This window comes from Hippichthys cyanospilos, chromosome 11, assembly GCF_059441005.1.
Source record: "Hippichthys cyanospilos isolate Australia breed blue-spotted pipefish chromosome 11, RoL_Hcya_1.0, whole genome shotgun sequence".
NCBI classification, from domain to species: Eukaryota; Metazoa; Chordata; class Actinopteri; order Syngnathiformes; family Syngnathidae; genus Hippichthys; species Hippichthys cyanospilos.
The window spans coordinates 22,381,878-22,401,612 of NC_142379.1; positions in this window are offsets into that span (position 1 = coordinate 22,381,878).

A 19,735-nucleotide genomic window follows, 5' to 3' on the forward strand; every position below is an offset into this window, starting at 1 on the left:
TCGTGCCTCTGCCTGTGAAGTATCATATCTCCTCAATTGTTGTTTTCCTTTTTATCAGACAGGATAAAGACTTAAAAACTTTAAAACTCATAAATAAAATCTTTAAAATCTAAAAATTCCTAGGCTTTACCTGACATGTTTTGACGTTATCTTCCACGTTCTTCAGAGCCTCAAAGAGCCTCTTAGAAATTTTACGATTTTAAAGTTTTTAATCTTGCTACTGTCTGACAAAAAAGAAAAAAAAAGGTGAATTTAAACTAGAAACAGAATGAAGGTTCAAGTATAATATCTCCTGCTCATTGCTGATCAATGCAGTCATTTTCTGCAGAAATTGCTGTTCAGTGGAGAATGTTGATCACATTGCACTGAGCCAGTGCTCCTCACTTATATTTTGCGAAGCCTCCCCTAACAAAGAAAAAACCTTTTTGCGACTCTCACCCGTGACGCCAACTATAAATCAGATTATTATTGATAAAATTTATAGTACTGTATACCTACTGTACTGTATTCTTTTCAACATTAAATAAAAAAAAAACCTTTACCAGACATTAACTACTTTTTGACAGGGTTCATACGTGTTGCAGCTTAGTCTCTTAATGCCTGAAGTTAAAAAAAATATATAGGCAATTTTTTTTTTATTACAACTTACTCTTCACCTAGCAGCACAAGGGGGACCAGCACCATTATTTGGAGTATGTTGATCACATTGCACTGAGCCAGTGCTTATCAATTATATTTTGCAAAGACTCCCCCAAAAAAGAAAAATCCTTTTGTGCCCCCCACTCACATGCCAACTATAAACACAATTTTTTTAATACAGAAATTGTATAAGTACTGCAGACCTAAAACTGTATTATTTTTAACATGAACTAATCTAATCAAGCTCTCTCTCTCTCTCTCTCTCTCTCTCTCTCTCTCTCTCTCTATATATATATATATATATATATATATATATATATATATATATATATATATATATATATATATATATATATACTAGGTAGTGTAATCTTTCAGTATTTGTATGATCCTGATCAGAAAGTCTGCTTTTATACAGTAAAAAATTTAGTGAGGTAATATTTGTATTACAATCTAATTACAAATTTTCTAATGAAAGTAAGAAGAGATTGTGTCCTCTCAGAAGGTCAAGAGCTAAGATCAACTTTCAAGGTATAGAGAAAAGAAAACGTGACTGTGTAATTAGTGCTGTATAATTCTGGATTTAAAACACCAAGCTTTTATGAATCGACAACATATTGCAGTAAACAATGTAAATACAATTGAGGTACAACTAAACTACAGCTAAAACTACATGTGACTTGTCTTTCAATTGATAATTAATCATGGTACTAATATTTAGTTTGTTTTTGAACAGTGGGGTTCCAAATTTGTTTGTCCGGTCCTAAGATATCGGAGGATGTCTGAAATCCAGTGGACACATGTTGTTGTGTGGTGGTTGTAGAGCAGAGGTGTCAAACTCATTTTTGTCGCGGGCCATTTTGTAGCGAGAACTTCCTTTTTTGGGCCGATGTGTTGAGAAAACCAAGTTGATTTTAAATTGTCTCATGGTATTATTACTGTACACAACGAATTGATGGCTTGGTTGTTTTGAAATCAGAAGTAAAGCAGCCTAGTTTGTTCATTTATTGTTTACATTACTGTAACAGAACAAACCAAAAAATCTCAACTTTATTTTTCATTATACATGACAAGCTAAAGTTTAGCAAGGGTCATAGAAACTTACATGATTTACTTTCGCGGGGCCCATAAAATTACGTGGCGGGCCGGATTTGGCCCCCGGGCCTTGGGTTTGACGCCTGTGTTCTAGAGTGAAAAATAAAGCATCTTGACCTAGTGAACTCCTTTGTTTAAAAAAAAAAAGAAAAGAAAAAGAAAAAAAAACATTGTTACCCTGTTTTTTGTGTAAAAGTACTAATGCTGGCGCAGCCCTGTACGAAGAAGCTCATAAAACTATTTACAGTATATCTGTTCTCTTTTAGTGTCACTGATATCTTACATAAGTGGAGCACAAGTCATTTTCTGCTATCAAATGAATGTAAGAATATTTACACCATGTTAGCATATATGTCTTTATATATGTCTTTATATTGACCACAAATCATGAACAACATCTTTCTTGATTACGCCTGGGGGGGGGGATCAGTTGGACTTGATGTAAGTGATGTAACTGTGCATTTTAAGAACATACAATGAAATAATACAATTAAACACTAATTTTGACTTTTACAAATGAGGGACGCATTTGTTTAAAATAAATGGGGTGACTGAGCATAGTACGCCCAAGTACTAATTGAAAAGCAAATTTTAAATTATTAAAATGCCATACTTCTGTGAATCAGACAAACAGGCTATGGTAATATGGTAGTTATTAATATTTGGTGTTTCTTCATTGAAACCCATTCAGTCACTAACATTTCTAAGGCTTTTAAGAGTGCACACATTCATCCCTTGTGCTTTTTTTTTTTACCCACAAATGTTAGTTTAAACAGAGTCTGAAAATGGAAAACAATTATTGAATGAAATCCCTGTGAATCATTGTCGATTCATCCATCTATTTTCTTTATTGCTTGTCCTTACAAGGGTTGCAGATTTACTGTTGCCTATCCCCAACTGTCTTTGGGCAGCATGCGGGGTACACCCTGAGCTGGTTCCTAGCCAAACGCAGAGACAAGTGATCATTCACTCTCTCAAACACACCCAAGGGCAAAATGGAGTGTGCAATATACCTACCATATAAGGGTGGGAATCTTTGACTATCTCACAATTCAATTCAATTCTGATTTTGGGGTCTTTGATTTGATTCAGAATCGGTTTTGATTCAAACCAATTCAATTCATCCATTCATTTTCGAGAGCCGCTACCCCACAGGGGTATCAGGCTTCCTGGCACCTATCTCAGCTGGCTTCGGGTAGCCAGCGGGGGGGACACCCTGAACCCAATTACACCTAAGGACAATTCAGTATGTCCAACTCATCTGCCATGCATGTTTTTGAAGTGTGGGAGGAAGCCGGTGTGAGAGGATCAATATCTTTTCAACTTTAATATCGATTTGGGAAAAATCAATTTAAATTGCAGCAACTGAGAATCACCATGCTTATGTAAATACAGTAGATATTTTAGCATACCCCTTCATCAATGCATGTTTTTGGGACAGTGGGAGGAAAGAAGAGTATCTGGAGAAAACCCATGCAGACATGGTGAGAACATGCAAACACCACACAGAAAGGCCAGAGCTGGAATCAAACCCACGACCTCCGCATACTGTATGTGGTGAACATGCAAACCAGTCTGTGTATGTGGGGGGTTCAAAATGTACTCAGCTGTGACAATTTTTTGTGATGTTGAAACTATTTTTTTCTGTTATGCCAGTTTTGTTACGAAGTAAAGGGTTCACAACTCAATGTTAAGGTGCTATATTCAAAAAGTCATGGACAGTTGTCATGGTTTGTTGGATTTTGGGTTGTGGATTTATTTTGAGGGGTTCTGTTCCTTTCTGTTTTCATATATGGTTCCGCTCCTGCTCCTCTCGTGTCTCCCCACCAGGCCCACCAGTGTTGTGTCGTCAGCAGACTTCACGAGGTGGTTGGAGCTGTGGGTTGCTGTGCAGTCGTGTGTCAGTAGGGTGAAGAGGAGGGGGCTGAGCACACAGCCTTGTGGGGCCCCCATGCTCAGGGTGATCATGCCTGAGACGTTGCCAACACGCACCACCTAAAGCCTCTGGCTGAGGAAATCCAGCAGCCAGTTGCAGAGTGAGGTGCTGAGGCCCAGTTTGTCCAGTTTGCAGGTGAGTTGTTGGGGTATTATGGTGATGAACGCTGAGCTGAAGTCTATGAACAGCATTCTCACATATGAGTCTTTCTTGTCCAGATGGGTGAGTACCGGGTGGAGGGCAGAGCAGATTGCGTCGTCTGTAGATCGCTTTGCCCTGTAGGCAAACTGATACGGGTCCAGGCTGGGGGGCAGGATGGATTTTATGTGTGACAGGACTAGTCGTTCAAAGCACTTCATGATTATGGGTGTCAGTGCCACCAGACGATAATCGTTGAAGCAGGATGGGGAGGATTTCTTTGGCACAGGTATGATGGTGGCAGCTTTGAAGCCTGATGGCACAATGGCTTGCCTCAGGGAGGTGTTAAAGATGTCTGTAAAAACATCTTTCAGCTCCTCTGCACAGTCTTTCAGCACCCTGCCAGGGATGTTGTTTGGACCTGCTGCTTTCCGGGTGTTGATGGCGTAGAGTGTCCTCCTCACGCTGGTAGCAGTGTTTTCTGTGGGCGGGTGGTGTTCTGTTCCTCAAAGCTTACAAAGAAACTGTTTAGGTTGTTGAGCAGAGTGATGTCACTCTTGCAGCTTCGTGGTGCAGGTTTGTAGCGTGTGATAGCCTGAATGCCCTGCCATAGGCTATGTGCATTCTTGCTGTCCTTGAAGTGAGAAGTTATCTTGTTTGTGTATTCTTGTTTGGCTTTCCTGATGCCACGGGACAGGTTGGCTCTCGCTGTTCTCAGGGCTGATTTCTCCCCAGCTTTGAAGGCCTTGTCTCTGGCCCTCAACAGCCTGTGGACGTCTCCTGTTAGCCATGGCTTCTGGTTGGCCCGTGTGGTGATCCTCTTGATGTGGGTCACGTCATCCATGCATTTGGTGATGTAGGAGGTCACCGTGTCTGTGTACTCCTCAATATCTGTGATGTCGTTGTAGATGGCTGCTTCCTTGAAAATGTCCCAGTCTGTTGACTCAAAGCAGTCCTGTAGGGCTGAGGTCGCCCCCTGTGGCCACACCCTTACTTCTTTCAGTGCAGGTTTGATGACTTTCACTCTTGGGCTGTATGCAGGCATTAGCTTAATAGTGGGGTGGTCAGAGGCACCGATGTGGGGGAGGGGGGTGGCTTTGTACGCTCCTTTGTGCTGAGTGTAAACACAGTTCAGAATGTTATGTCCTCTTTTTGCAAAGTGGATTTGTTGATGATACATGGGGAGAACAGTTTTGAGATCAGCATGGTTGAAATCCCCAGCAGGGATGATGAAGCCGTCTGGTTGTGCTGTTTGTTGTTCACTGATAGCCTGGCACAGTTCATTTAGCGCCGCACTTCTGTTGCTGTTGTTAGTTGGGGGGATATAGGTAGCGACCAGCAGGATTGAACTTATCTCCCTTGGCAAGTAGAAGGGGCGATACTTCACGAACATGAATTCCGCCAGAGGTGAGCAGTGTTTGTATACTACAGTGGCATCCCGGCACCACGCTTCGCGGATGTAAAAACACATGCCGCCACCGTGCGACTCCCCCCCCCCTCTGCGACAGCGCTGTCGGACCTGTAGCGTGTTAGCTGCTCTAGTTGTATAGTGGAGTCCAAAATGTTACTATTTAGCCAGGTTTCAGTGAAAACTAATACACAACAGTCACTCACTTTTCAGTTTGCTGACCTCAGAAGTCGGATATCGTCCATTTTGTTTAGCCAGTGAACGAACGTTCGCCAGAAGGATAGATGGTAAGGCCGGGCGAGTTGGGTTAGCCTCTTAGCTAGCTCAGATACCTCCGCGCTTGCCCCGCTTCCTCGTCCTGGCGCACCGCTTCTGGCGCCTCCTTAGGAGGGGTAGCAGGCGAGTCCGGTGAATTAGCAGGCTGGCGTAACAGTCCCAGTTCCCTTAGCGAGTTATCCAGTTCCGTGTTTAAAAACTTGGCAAATGTTGCTTCTCCGGATTTGTAAGAAGACCCGTCGACTGTACACGTATTGTGGCGTAAACTGACCGGAAAAACTTTCAGACAAACACTTGTTTGACGTACAAAACAACGCATTGTCGGAAGAGCGAGTGGCCGCTGCGTCTACACGCGCCGCCATCTAGAGGGACTTCTTTAGCATGTATACCAATTTCTCTCCTTTCGCTGATGTCTTCTAAAAACCCTCCGGTTGATCTAAATAAAGTTCTTCATCTATTGGCGCATGCAAGTATGCAGTCTTTATATCCATTTGATGGACGATAAGTTTGTTTTGGGCAGCTATTTGCATTAAGGCCCGAACTGACCTAATGTTTGCTGTTGGAGCAAATGTTTCGTGATAGTCTATTCCTTTTGTTTGATTGTACCCCTTTGTAACATATCTGGCTTTACACACATTCTTTCCATCAGCATTCTCTTTGACAGCATATACCCATTTTCCTCCTATTGTGTTTCGACCGTCAGGTAATGACACTAGTTCAAATGTTTCATTTTCTTGTAGTGATTGAATCTCATCCTTCATTGCTTGTACCCATCTGTCTGACTCAGCAGACATTTGGGCTTCACTGTATGTTTGGGGAACTTAACATATGGCCCTGTAACAATAGTCAACATTTGTGTTTGTTACATCATCACCTTTGATGTCTGTTTTGTAGTCACCTAGGTATTTTGGAGTTTTCTTTTCTCTTTTTGGATAGCCGTGGCTGTGACTGTAATCAGGGCCTTCATTTGCCTTGTTTTCATCCAGTACATCAGAGGCCTCATTGTACTGTGATGAATCCCTGCTAACTTTACTCTCAATTTGTATATCTTGGCTTTCTTTGTTCGCTTCACAATTTGGTTTGTTCTCACTATTATCAGTTCTACAGTTCTTACTCTTGTTTCCAAGAAAATCATATTCATCGTCATTTGTTTGTGTCTGTCTTTCAACATTGTTTGTTTTTGATGAATTTCACCAGTCTGTGTTTTGTCACTTTCTCTGTTTGTGGGTTATACACCAGATATATGCTGGCCTTTTTTTAACTGTACCCAACAAATGTTCCCTTTTCACCTCTGGCATCTAATTTCTTGTGATCATATTTGTATGTATAGCATTCTGATCCAAAGATCCACATTTTGGACAAATCTGGCTTTCTTCCAGTCATCATGAAATAAGGAATATTTTTAGTCCTGTCACTGTAACATCTGTTACGGATATGAGCAGCATTTTGAACAGCATAAGGCCATAACACTTTTGGTAAACCTTTTTCCAATAACAAGCACCGTCCCATTTCAAAGAGTGTTCTCCACTGTCTTTCAGCGGTACCATTTTGGTGTGGAGAGTATCGAGATGATGTCTCATGTCTAATGCCTTTATCCCTCAAGAGTGACTGAAAGGCATTGCTGCTGTATTCTGTACCATTGTCTGATCTAATGCATTTGACATTACCATGTGGTGCAGTGTCTGCGAGCAATTTTTTTGTTGCGAATACTGTGACACGATTGGATTTAAGAAAATACACTGACACTGCTCCTGAAAACTCATCTGTGAATGATATCGCATATTTGTAGCCATCCTGACTTGTTGGCTTAATGGGACCTGACAAGTCAGTGTGTATCAGCTCAAGAGGTGCACAAGCTTTTGCACCAGATTTCTTGTTTCTACTGTTGATGAATTTTCCCTCTGTGCAGACACTGCATTCTATTTTCGGGTTGCCTGTAATCTTCATACCATTCACTACACTTGACTGTTTCAAGACATCATCCACATTACAATGTCCCAAAATCTCATGCCATGTCTTGACATCATAAGTTAAATTTGCATTGTCCTTGGACATAATATCCACATCAGTGTTTTTCTGGTTATTTACTATTTTCATGTTCCTCAATGCTGAAGACTGTTCCATCTTTAGTTATAAGTTTGTTCTTTCCCTCTTCAAATGTCATTTTGGCTCCATCAGTTGTAGCTGCTTTCAAGGAGATGATGCTTTGTGGGTACGTTGGTATGTATAAAGCTTTCTTCAAAGTGACACCAACACATCTCTCTTTCATGTCCAACAGGAACACCTTGGCATCTCCCTGTTTCAACGACACGTTGTTCTCTCTAGTTCCGTCAGCAAGTTCCATTAAATGTTTAGCAAGGTTGAATGTCTCATCAAATGTTGTGAATTTGGTTTCATCGTTTATGATGTGTGAGGTGGCACCACAATCCACCATAAGTCAATTTTTTTTAATATTACCCGGAAGGAATTTTTTGACTGACTTTGAATACAAATGTCTTTTGTTCATGATCCTGTTGTCTGTTCGCTGTTTGTTTTGCGTCATCTTTCTGCTTTATTTTCCTCCTGCATGTCTCATCACTGTGGGTGGCACTTCTATGGTACTTACACCACATTGTTGGCCCTTTTTGACGACAATCTCTGGCAAAATGTCCGCGGTTTCCACATCCATAGCAAGTCACAGTTGATACACCCACTTGCATTACATTGTCCATTTTTGGTTTAGTGTCAAACTTTTCTGTGTCCTCATAACTTTGTAATTTACTTTTAAACTGGATAAACGATGGTGATAAACGTCATCGCTGCTTTGTGTTGTGTGAATGCTGAAAAGCTTGTATGATTCTAGAAGGCCCTTCAGAATCATTGCGATTATTAGCCCATCACTTATTGTTTCCTTTGCATTTCTCAAGGAGGTTACTGCCTTTTCGGTGCGGAGGACATCAGTCATTTATTGTTTCATCAGGCTCTTTCTTAAGGGAAGTTAGTTCTGTATACAGGGCAATAATTCTGGGCTTACCCTGGCTGGCGTAATGGCTGCGTAGTATTTCCAGAGCCTTTTTCCCGTCATCCGCCGCTTCCCTCATTATTAATGACAGGCTTGTGTCGTCGAAAAATTGAATTAGTTCCGCGTAACATTCTGCGTTCTTTTCTGGATCGGGTGCGGTAGTTGATAGTATGGTGTCCTTCAATCCAAGTATCCTTAAATGGCCAAGGAACTTTACCGCCCAAAGCTCGTAGTTGTTTTCATTTCTGTCGAAGACTAATAGCTGCCATCTTCCTCCGCCGGTGCCGCGCCTGGGCCCATAACCTGTTGGGTTTGCAGCTTCATCATCCATCTCAGGAAGGTTTTGTGCAGATACCTCGTCGAAAGAAGGATCACCGTAAACGTTGATGTCTTATTTTATATTTATTACATTAGTCATAACAATGTTAGTTACATGTGCAGGCCAACTCCTTTTGTTGACTACATCGTGCTTTTTACTGAACTGCACCAAAAAAAAAAAAAAAAATTAACGTAAAGTGTCCGCTCATAAAAAACATGAACATTTTCACAACCGTGATGCATTCTCTGACATTGTGGAAAAATTATCCTCTCACAACATTTCAAACACATAACAACACTGTGTAAGAGCACACTCAACAAAACATTTAGAATTGCACTATGTATGAATCATTTTAGATTGTATTTGTAAAACTTATATATGTCATGGTTTGGCAGGAGGTGGAGTGCGGAGATGGACCTGAATGCAGGGAAGCTGGAAGCGAGGTGAACTCAAAAAATGATGTTTATTCGCAAAGAAGGAACAAAATTCAGGGTAGCAAAGAGCGATGCAAAAAGACTTCAATGTGAACACAGCAGATAGGGGCAAGCTCAAAGTGGAAACAGGCAACTGCAACAAATGGAGACAAAAGGCTACTTGGGCGTTGACTTGGACAAAGAGCAAGAAAAAAACACAACGAAGGCATTGATAATGACCTGACAACTAGCTGAACGCAAACTGGGGACTTAAATAGACTTCACACTTGACGACGAGACACGAAACAGCTGGAGAGGAACAAAAAACAGAGGAAGCTGAATGGATGACACAAGCAGGGCAGGTAAATGCAAACAGGCGGACCAAAAAAAAACTAATGTTGGTGACCCGAGAACAGAACAGGAACATAAACGGGAACAACGCAAACAGAAAAGAACAGACCCCCCCAAAATAAACCCACGACCAAAACACAACAGAACATGAGAATATAGAACTTCTAGTATTCATATACACTGCTGGCCAAAAATATAGCAATTTTGTCAGGTAATCCTCAATTCCTCCCAGAACATGTTTGAAATTACAAATGCTTTTGTAGTAATGTCTTCATTTATTGTGCTTGCAATTAAAAAAGACAAAAGAGAATGAAAAAAAAAAACACAAAATCAATTATCATTTTACACAAAACCCCCAAAATGGAATAGACAAAAGTCTTGGCACCCTTTGAAAAATCATGCAATGCTTCTCTAATTTGTGTAATCAACACCACCTGTTACCTGTGGCAGATAACATGTGGTGGCAATAACTAAATCACACTTGCAGCCAGTTTAAATGGATAAAAGTTGACTAAACCTCTATCTTATGTCCTCATGTGTACCGCATTGAGCATGGAGAAAAGAAAAAAGTAGTGACGGAGAAATCAAAGCTTTTCGATCCACTGAATCAGTCTGAAGTAATTGTGTTGAAATGGGTCAGTATTGCGACGCATTCACATGAATCCGTGTTGAGCATCACGACACTGCCTCGTGAAACACCACATCAATGGGACAATTGTGTTGAACTGGGAGCGAGTTTCAAAGCATTTGACACAATTCATCATCTGATCATCTACTGTGATGGTAGTTATAAAAAAAATTACAGTAATTGGTTCCCAACCGGTTCAGGTTGTCCCCGTCTACTGACTGAAGTAAACTGGGATAGGCACCAGCAAGCTTGCGACCCTTGTGAGGATACGAGGCGAAAGAAAATGGATGGATCAATGGATGGATCATTATATAAAATGCTTGAAACACTGGAATGGGTATTTGTGTGCTTTACATATTTTCATTAAAAAATAAAATCATTTCTGGAGCATTTGGTTCCTATTTTTCCGATTACCTCTCAAATTTTGGAGATGACCTTATTGCATGGCATCAGTTGCAGATGTATGAAAATATATTTTAGGTAGCTCACATGTATGTATGTATGTATGTACAGTATGTATGTATGTATGTATGTATGTATTTATGTATGTATGTGTGTATGTGTGTATGTGTGTGTGTGTGTGTGTGTGTGTGTGTGTGTGTGTGTGTGTGTATGTATGTATGTATGTATGTATGTATTTATTTATTTATTGAAGGAATCTAGAAAAAGGTTTTTGCCTTAAACTAGTTCCTAGCGTGTTCGTTTTTGTTGAAAGATCGCCCATACCACAACATAGTGAAACAATTGATTTAATCCAGACAGAGTGGGAAAGTACACGAGGCCTCGGGCCAGTCCTGCCACAGGTCGGAGCAGAAAAATGGCAACGTTTCACCTTCAACATTCAGTTCTTATACCCTTTTGGTGCATGTCGTGGAATGTGTGGAATGCAAGTGTGTGTGTGTGTGTGTGTGTGCGTGCATGTGCGTGTGCATGTCAGTGTGTGCGTGTGTGCGTGCGTGGGGGTCTGTTTGCGTGGGGATGGTGTCTTCAAAAGTCTTTGTTCTGCCGGCCATTCTTTGAAGCGGGAGGAAGTCTGAGCACCATAAACCCGGACTGATATCTTCTCTTGAAGGCCACACCTAGCCTTTTGCCCATGGTGGAATGTTGGTCGGGGTGCCGACTTGTCTTTATTTCTCCTGGGCTGAGACTATATCTGCTTTATACTGACATTACGTCGTCTCAATCTTTATTAGAATAACACAGTTCCATGTACACACTATTTTATTGATACATTGAATTTGAAAAATATGAATTTCCTTCAGTATGTATGTAAGTATAGTATAGAATTTTTACTGTACAGCATGTACAATGTCTGCATGTATGTAAGTACTGTATGTACAGAAAAATCATATTGCATTACAGTTTGACATTTGGGCAGTGTATAATAAAAACTATAAGACACTATTGTATCATTATTACAAAACAAAAAGAGTAAAATGCTTGTGCAACACGATACTGTGATGGTAGTGTTACGAGTGGGGTCACTCAGGGGTCTTGCTCTCTGTTGTGTTTCTTTTTCCCTGTGTTCCCTGCCATCTTTTGTTTAGGTGGGCCCCAGCAGTGCACAAATTGGTCGGCTCCAGGAAGGCCCACAATTGGCTGCTGCTGATTGAAGGTCGCACACCTGCCATATATTAAGAGGAGACGGCAGACAACTTTCGTCTCTCCTTCGCTTCCAACCAGCCACACATTTGTACCAAATTGTCTTGAAACCGAGCAGTAGGGGTGAATCACCGTTTTTGTTGTACATTTTCTTTCCTCCTGTTTTTGGAGCTAGGGAGGTAAGCTTATTGTCTTTTGGTTGTTTTGTTTGCTAGGTTAGTTTGGTTATTGCAGAGATTGTTTTGTTTGTTATTTTGGCCTTGGTTCACCCTGAGTTAATTGCTCCACTCTTTTAGTAACCCTTTTGTAAATAAATGTATCTTTTGTTTTCCAAACCTTTGGGTTATCGGCTGGCTGCTTGGGAGTTGGGGAAGGCGGGGCCCATTACTCGTGTTATGTCCTAGACCCTAGACTGGGACGTAACAGTAGTTATAAAAAAATTGAATTGGTTCCCAACCAGTTCAGGGTGTCCCCCGTCTACTTACTGAAGTAAACTGCGATATGCACCAGCAAGCCTGCGACCCTTGTGAGAATAAGAGCAGTGTTCCCTCTAAGCTGCACCCATGCGAAATTGCGCACTGCTTGCATGTTCTCAGCACATAAGAAAAGGTATGCTGCGCATAAAACAAAATGCAATATAAACATATTAAGTGATATCTAATATTAGACCTCATCTTATCTGATTAATTAGACCAATAACATTGTTTTCTGTACCATTTTGCTTCGTGACAGCAAGTGACAAGTGTCCAGCCAATGATATGATGTTTCACAGACTATTCATCCAATCAAACGCATGGACAGAAACGTTCCCTGCATATACACCCAGTGCAAGTTAGCTAGCAAACAGTGCGGAATTCAGAGATGTACCCACCTCACCTCTTTTCTTTGCGAAACGAACTAGCAGCGACACATCCACTCATCCAGCGAAAGTAAAAATAAATGCGCTTCTTTTAAGATGTTGGAGTATATGCAAGTAGAAGAACAAGCGGTGAAAGTGAGTGAGATTTTTTTTCTTTTTCACAACGTGGCTTGTTTATTGCCATGGGGACAAGTGCTATATACATCACACTGTCATGTCTAAAACACGTATTGCTCAAGATATAAAAATATTGTTAATGACAAATGTGTTGAAAACAAACAAAAATAGTTGTGATTTGTTAAGCAACATTGTGCGGGTTGAGACTTCTGGCTGCCTGGTTTACTTGTATGCTTGCCCAGGTTCAAATACAATAAAAAGAATCCACAGGTCTATCTTTGATTCAATAAAATTATACATGTAATTCCATAGTAGTTCCAAAGCTCTTCAAACAAAAATACTTTAAATAAAAGGCAAATGTTACGGTAAACTGCCCCTGTGATGCTGGCCTAAGGCTCTTAAAGGGCCAGTATTATGCACCTTTCCCTGTGCCTTAAAGGGGCAGTAACATAAATGTCCATTGGGCAGTGAGCCAAAACAACCCACAAACAAATAAATAACTTTCTAGCTCTTGGCCATTACAAAAAATGACATTTAAAGTAACTCTGTTAAGTGAAATACTGTGAATTGGCTTCTACAAACATATCAATCACAGATGCATCGTTCTCCCTTATTGGTCCTGGACAACGCTTTTCACCTCAGTTATCCCTTCATAAATGACGGGATAAGTACCCAAAAGCAGATTACTCAGAGCCCCCCTCCTTTCTTGCTCATGAATGAAAAAATGTGAATTATGTGACTCACTGTGTGCATGTCAGAAGTTGCTCACTGTGGTCCAAAGCCTGCTCAGGGAGTTTGTGTGAATGCTCAGGCGCGTTGAAAATTAGAGGGAACATTGGATAAGAGGCGAAAGAAAATGGATGGCTTGTTAAATAAAATGCTTGAAATACTGGAATGGGTATTTGTGTGCTTTACATATTTTTATTAAAAAATACAATCATTTCTGCATTTGGTTTCTATTTTTCCGATTACCTCTCCAATTTTCGAGATGACCTTCTTGCATGGCATCGGAGTTGCAGGCGTATGAAAATATATTTTAGGTAGCTCACATGTATGTTTGTATGTATGTATGTATGTACATGTATGTATAGTATGTATAGTATGTATTGTACAGCATGTACAATGTATGCATGTATGTACAGTAAGTACTGTATGTACAGTATACGCATGTAAATATATGTATGTATGTACAGTACAGTATGTACAGTTGGTATGTATAGTATGTATGTATGTATGTATGTATGTATGTACTGTATATGTATATGTCTATACAGTATGTATGTGTATGGATGAATTGATGGATGGATGCCAATATATAGTGTGTGAATGAACAGTTAAACTATGTGTTGCAAATGAATCGAATGCTGAATCTAATCTTCACCTCAGCCTCCCTCATTTTCAAATATGCGTGATAATGCGCTTTTCCTCTCAATTCTCACAACATATTAAAGGATCTTGCATGCCTGTTTCTGGACACTGCGAGATTGACTGAGTCCAATTGACAGACCCTAGCCCCACCCTAAGCTACCTGCCGTTGACACATCAACGGTCACTGGCCACACACGTGGAACAAAACAACTCCTACTTTCCGCGTAGGAGGCTCTTCCAATTGTTACAACGTGGGATCAGAGTGACGTATCGTGATAGTTTCCCCCGAGCGCTCAGCAGGTGTCGAGTGTCTGCTTCGAGCGAGACGTCACTCGATGTTGCGCCAGACACAGCGGGTCATTGGAACCACAAATTGTGATACTTCTGCCGCTATCGCTCTGCACTTAAGTCAAGCATCTGCTTTGAGCGTAAAATGACTAGAAAAAAGACCAAAGGGTTAGGGTTAACTGTCTGAGGACTTGAGAAACAAAATTGTTTTGGCAAAATTGCGTGGGCAATCTCCAGGCTAAGTCCATCTCCAAAGACCTGAATGTTCATGTGTCTACCATGCGCAGGATCATCAATTAGTTTAAAGCCCATGACACTGTGGCTAACTTCCCTAGATGTGGAAAAAGAAAAGTTAACAAGAGAGTTCAACAAAAGATTGTGCGGATGGTGGATAAAGAACCTTGACTAAAATCCAAACAATTATAAACTATCCTGCAGTCTGATGGTACAACAGTTTCAAATCATACTATCCGTCGGTGTCTGAATGAAAAGGGACTCTATGGTAAGACACCCAGGAAGACCCCACTTTTGACAAAGAGACATAAAAAAGCCAGGCTGGAGTTTGCCAAAACTTAACCGAGAAAACCAGAAATGTTTTGGAAGAATGTTCTCTGGTCACATAAGACAAAAGTATCGCTTTTTGGGAAAAGGTATCAACATAGATTCGGCACTAGATTGCTTGACTACCAACAATTTTGGAGACTTCTAAAGTGGCTAGCAATGAGTCCAGACCTGAATCCCATAGAACACTGGTCCCCAACCTTTTGATGACCGGGGACTAGTCAAAGCCTTCGATTTATATTGCGGACGGTGGGGTGGGGGTGGGGGGGCTGACTGCTCTAAAAACCACATCATCCTTCTCACTACTCTTTATTATATTGATTTATACTGCGGACCCCCCGCTGCTTAAAAAAACCACATCACAAACGTATGAACTGCAATGCTACGTGCACATCGAATCGCGGGGATTTCTGTTGCTGTTGTACTTTTTGTCCACTTTTTTGTCGCGCGAGGAAAGGGGAGGGGAGTGGAGCGAGCTTGTTGTGCACTTTACGGTAGATCAGGAAAGAAGAACATTGCTGAGGACTTTCACTTTTCGGAGATGTGACAGAGCCAATATTTTCACCGACAGCACCTTTATTCTTTGCGGCAATACTCGCCTGCCAAAAAATAATTGACTACAATACAAAACGCTCCGCTTTTTTTGCCTCGTGCGCGTACTATTTAACTAAATCATCTCCAAAACATTATTTCGGGTGCAGCCCACGCGGCCCGGTTCCAAACGGGAGTTGGGCACCACTGCCATAGAACACCTGTGGAGAGATCTGAAAATGGCAGTTTGGAGAAGGCACCCTTCAAATCTCAGGGACCTGGAGCAGTTTGCCAAAGAAGAATGGTCTAAAATTCCAGCAGAGCATTGTAAGAAACTCATTGATGTAAGCGGTTGTTCGCAGTTATTTTGTCTAAAGGTTGTGCTACCAAGTGTTAGGCTAAGGGTGCCAATACTTTTGGCCGGCCCATTTTTTGAGTTTTGTGTAAAATGATAATTGATTTCATTTTTATTCCGTTGTCTTTTGTGTTTTTTTTTATTGCAAGCACAATAAATGAAGATATTACTACCAAAGCATAAGTAATTGAAATCATTTTCTGGGAGGAATTGAGCATTACCTGACAGAATTGCAGGGGTGCCAATACTTTTGGCCAGCAGTGTAAGAGTTTGAAAATCCCCTATATAGTTTCCAGGTGCATTATGGTATTAAAGGGTTATGGTTGGTAACATAGAGATAATTCTACTACACTTATGTACAGAAGATATGCTTTGTCACATATAAACACAGTTTTTTTTTACACATGAATTGCACTTCATTTATAGCTGAACTTTTTTGGAGTATGTCATACATCAGGCTTTCAAATGAAAAAAATGCTTATTGACTTCTGCACTGAATTTAAAAGACTAATAAAACATTTGCTATCATTTCATTTCTTTCAATTCTTTGGTGACTGTTTGACAAGGAGCCTAAGACTCAGGCTCTTAGAACAGTTTATATTCCAAAGGTAAGTACCGTATTTTCCTGACTATAAGGCGCACTGGTATATAAGCCGCAGCAGCAAAATATGAGCAAAAAAAATATTTTTTGTCACGGATAAGCCACACTGGACTATGAGCCGCAGGTAAAAACATCACAACTTTACACAAAAAGATGGTATATGAAATTTATCATTTATTTTAGTTATTTAATTTTTTTGTAAAAATGTCTGCCAACAGCAACATCCTATCTTTAACAAACTGAACACTAATATATTTATAGAAAATGGCTGGATGGATGGATGGATGGATGGATAGATGGATATCTGTTAGTTAAATAGCAGTTCAAAATCCAAATCAATACTTCAATAGTACCTTTTTTGTCTCCCATTATTTGATAGTTTATTTAGTGACCATATTAAAACATTCTACACAATTCATATACAATCATAAATACAATCATAAAATCACATATACTGTGTACTGTATATAAAATTTACACACCACAAATTTACCCCAAATTGTATACATTCTTTTATTAAATTTAGACATATATATATATATATATATATATATATATATATATATATATATATATATATATATATATATATATATACAGTATATATATATATATATATATATATATATATATATATTTTTTTTTTTTTTTTTTTTTTTTTAATATATCATTTGAACTCTTTTTGAGCACAGCCGTTGTTTCACATCTTTTCAGTTCTATTTGATAGCCTATTTGACACCTCGAACAGATAAACACATTTGCTTGCCTGCTGGTGGCTAGCAAAAAAAAAAAAAAAAAAAAAACTAAACAAACACAGATTAAGCCACACTGGACTATAAACCGCAGGGCACAAAACATGAGGAAAAAGTTGTGGGTTATAGTCCAAATTATACGGTAAGTATGAATTGTCTCCACTCATAACCCATGAGACAACTACTGACCCGTGTTGATTGTTTTACTGTTTGATCTGCAATTGTTCTGCGCCAAAGATCCCTGACTCCATTAAAAGTAAGAGAAGTGTCTTCTATTATCTGGCCCAGCTGACAGATGGTCACTTTCTTCTGTGAGGCATAATCTCACAGCCAAGCTGAGATAAAATAAGAGTTTAATACTGCAAAATCCCAGGGATTTATCCATGGTCTGGTCATACTGAACATATGGTTCAGACATGTGAACATCGTCTGGTCAGCCGTCACATGACAATTCAATATTCTGACTGCAGCAATTTATATTAATGAGGGTGAATAAAATTAATCCTGTAATATTTGGATCTGCAAAGTGGTTAGGATGTCCACCTCACAGTTCAGACTCCTGAGTTAAAGTCAAACTGGCTCCAGCTCTTCCTGTGTGGTGTTTACATGTTCTCCCTAAGTCTGCATAGGTTCTCTCTGGACGCTTCGTTCCACACTTCCAAATCAGGCATGGCAGGTGTACTGAATTGGACACTCAAAATTTTCCTTAGGTGTGACTGGGTGCATGAATGCTTGTTCGTCCCCGTGCCCAGAGATTGGCTTTCAACAAGTTCAGGGAGTCCCCTGTCTACTGTCCAAACACAGCTGGGATAGGCGCCAGCAAGCCAGCGACCCTTGAGAGGATAAGCGGTTTAAGAAAATGGATAGATGGATGGATATTTAGATCCTATTTTAAGAAAACCCTCACAACCCATATTATTTAAGAAGCAAAGATTTTTTTTCCACGTCACACAAGTTAGGAAGTGACACTTCCATTACGAGCAGAATAGTACCCATTCCGGTGCAGAATGGTAAGGTGTTCAAGACGGCATGTTGTAGTCTGAGGGGCACAAGTGATTTAAAAAAAAATTCAAGATAAGAACCAACAAAAAGCAAATGTGCGTCTGTTAAAGGTGTTAATTTATGGAATGATTATGGAATAGATCTGAATACAGTGAATTATACTTTCAGTGTTTTCAAAGGAAGGTTTAAAAAGACAGTGTTATTTAAATACATTAGTCAAGCAGGAAACTTGCTATTCTGTAGAAAATTGTGAGGCATAATCTCACAGCCAAGCTTTGAATCAGGAAGGGTATGTATTTCTGTTTTATTTTTTTTATTTTATTTCTGTTATGTTACATCATTTTTACTATATATAGTATGCCATATAGTAATTTAGCATAATAGTTTATTTCTTGAACTCCTTCCTACTGTTTTTGAAAATGTAAACTATTGAACAACTATATGCTTTTTTTCTTTAATTTTAAATGTTTTTACATTTTATTTTGATTCTTTTAATTTCCCTTTGCACTGCCTTTATATGTTGAATAAATCAAATCAAATTAAACATGAACCCTGTGGAAATAGTTACATTGCAGAAAAATCTTCATTGCACGTGATGTAAATATACATACTATACGCCTCAGAAAAGTTGAATTCTTTGACGTAAATAGCTGCTGACTTCCACTTTGCTAATTGGTGCCTAGCATTGATGCTGAAATTAGGAAAAATCACAACCGACTGAGCTAAAATAAAGTGAGTTGTCTACTATTCTAGGCCAATAAATCAAACAGCCTTTATTTCTGCTTGTCTGTTGACTTTGTCACATTTTAGGCGAGGAGATATTTGTAGCTACTTTGTCATCATTTTGTGTCTTGCCACTGCATGCATGATTTCTCTATACCAGTGTTCTTTAATGGGAGTACGGGTCCCCTGTGGGTACTTGAGGGAACTCCAGGGGGTACTGGAGAGTTTAAATAAAACAAACAAACATTCTCAGCAAACAAAGCGAACATTCTTTGAAATATGTTTTTAATGAATTAAATGTGTCAGGAAAATATAAGTTCATAAAAAAAATACCAGTTCAAGTCAGTAGGTGATTCGATTTCTTATTTTTAAACAGCCAGTTTCAAACCCATACTCGAATGCTTTGACCCAACTTGTCACATGCCACCTCGTTGAGTTAATGACATACAGTATTTTTGTTAACAGATCTCTCCTATGATCCCATAAGAGGACACTTTGTGTAAGATATTTCTGTTGACAAATATGTATTCATAAATATTCCTTTTTGATAACACGTCTGACACAATATTTGTCAATAATGAATGTAATATTTTTCTGTGGACAAGTATTGATTTGTAATTATTTCATTTGACAACAGGTCTGACACTTTATGTTGATTATATTTTGTGGAGAAATACTTAATTGATATTTTTTTTTCTTTTTGATAACAGATCTCTTCTATGATCCAAAAAGGACAATTTTTTAATTTATTTTTTTGTGGACCAATACAAGT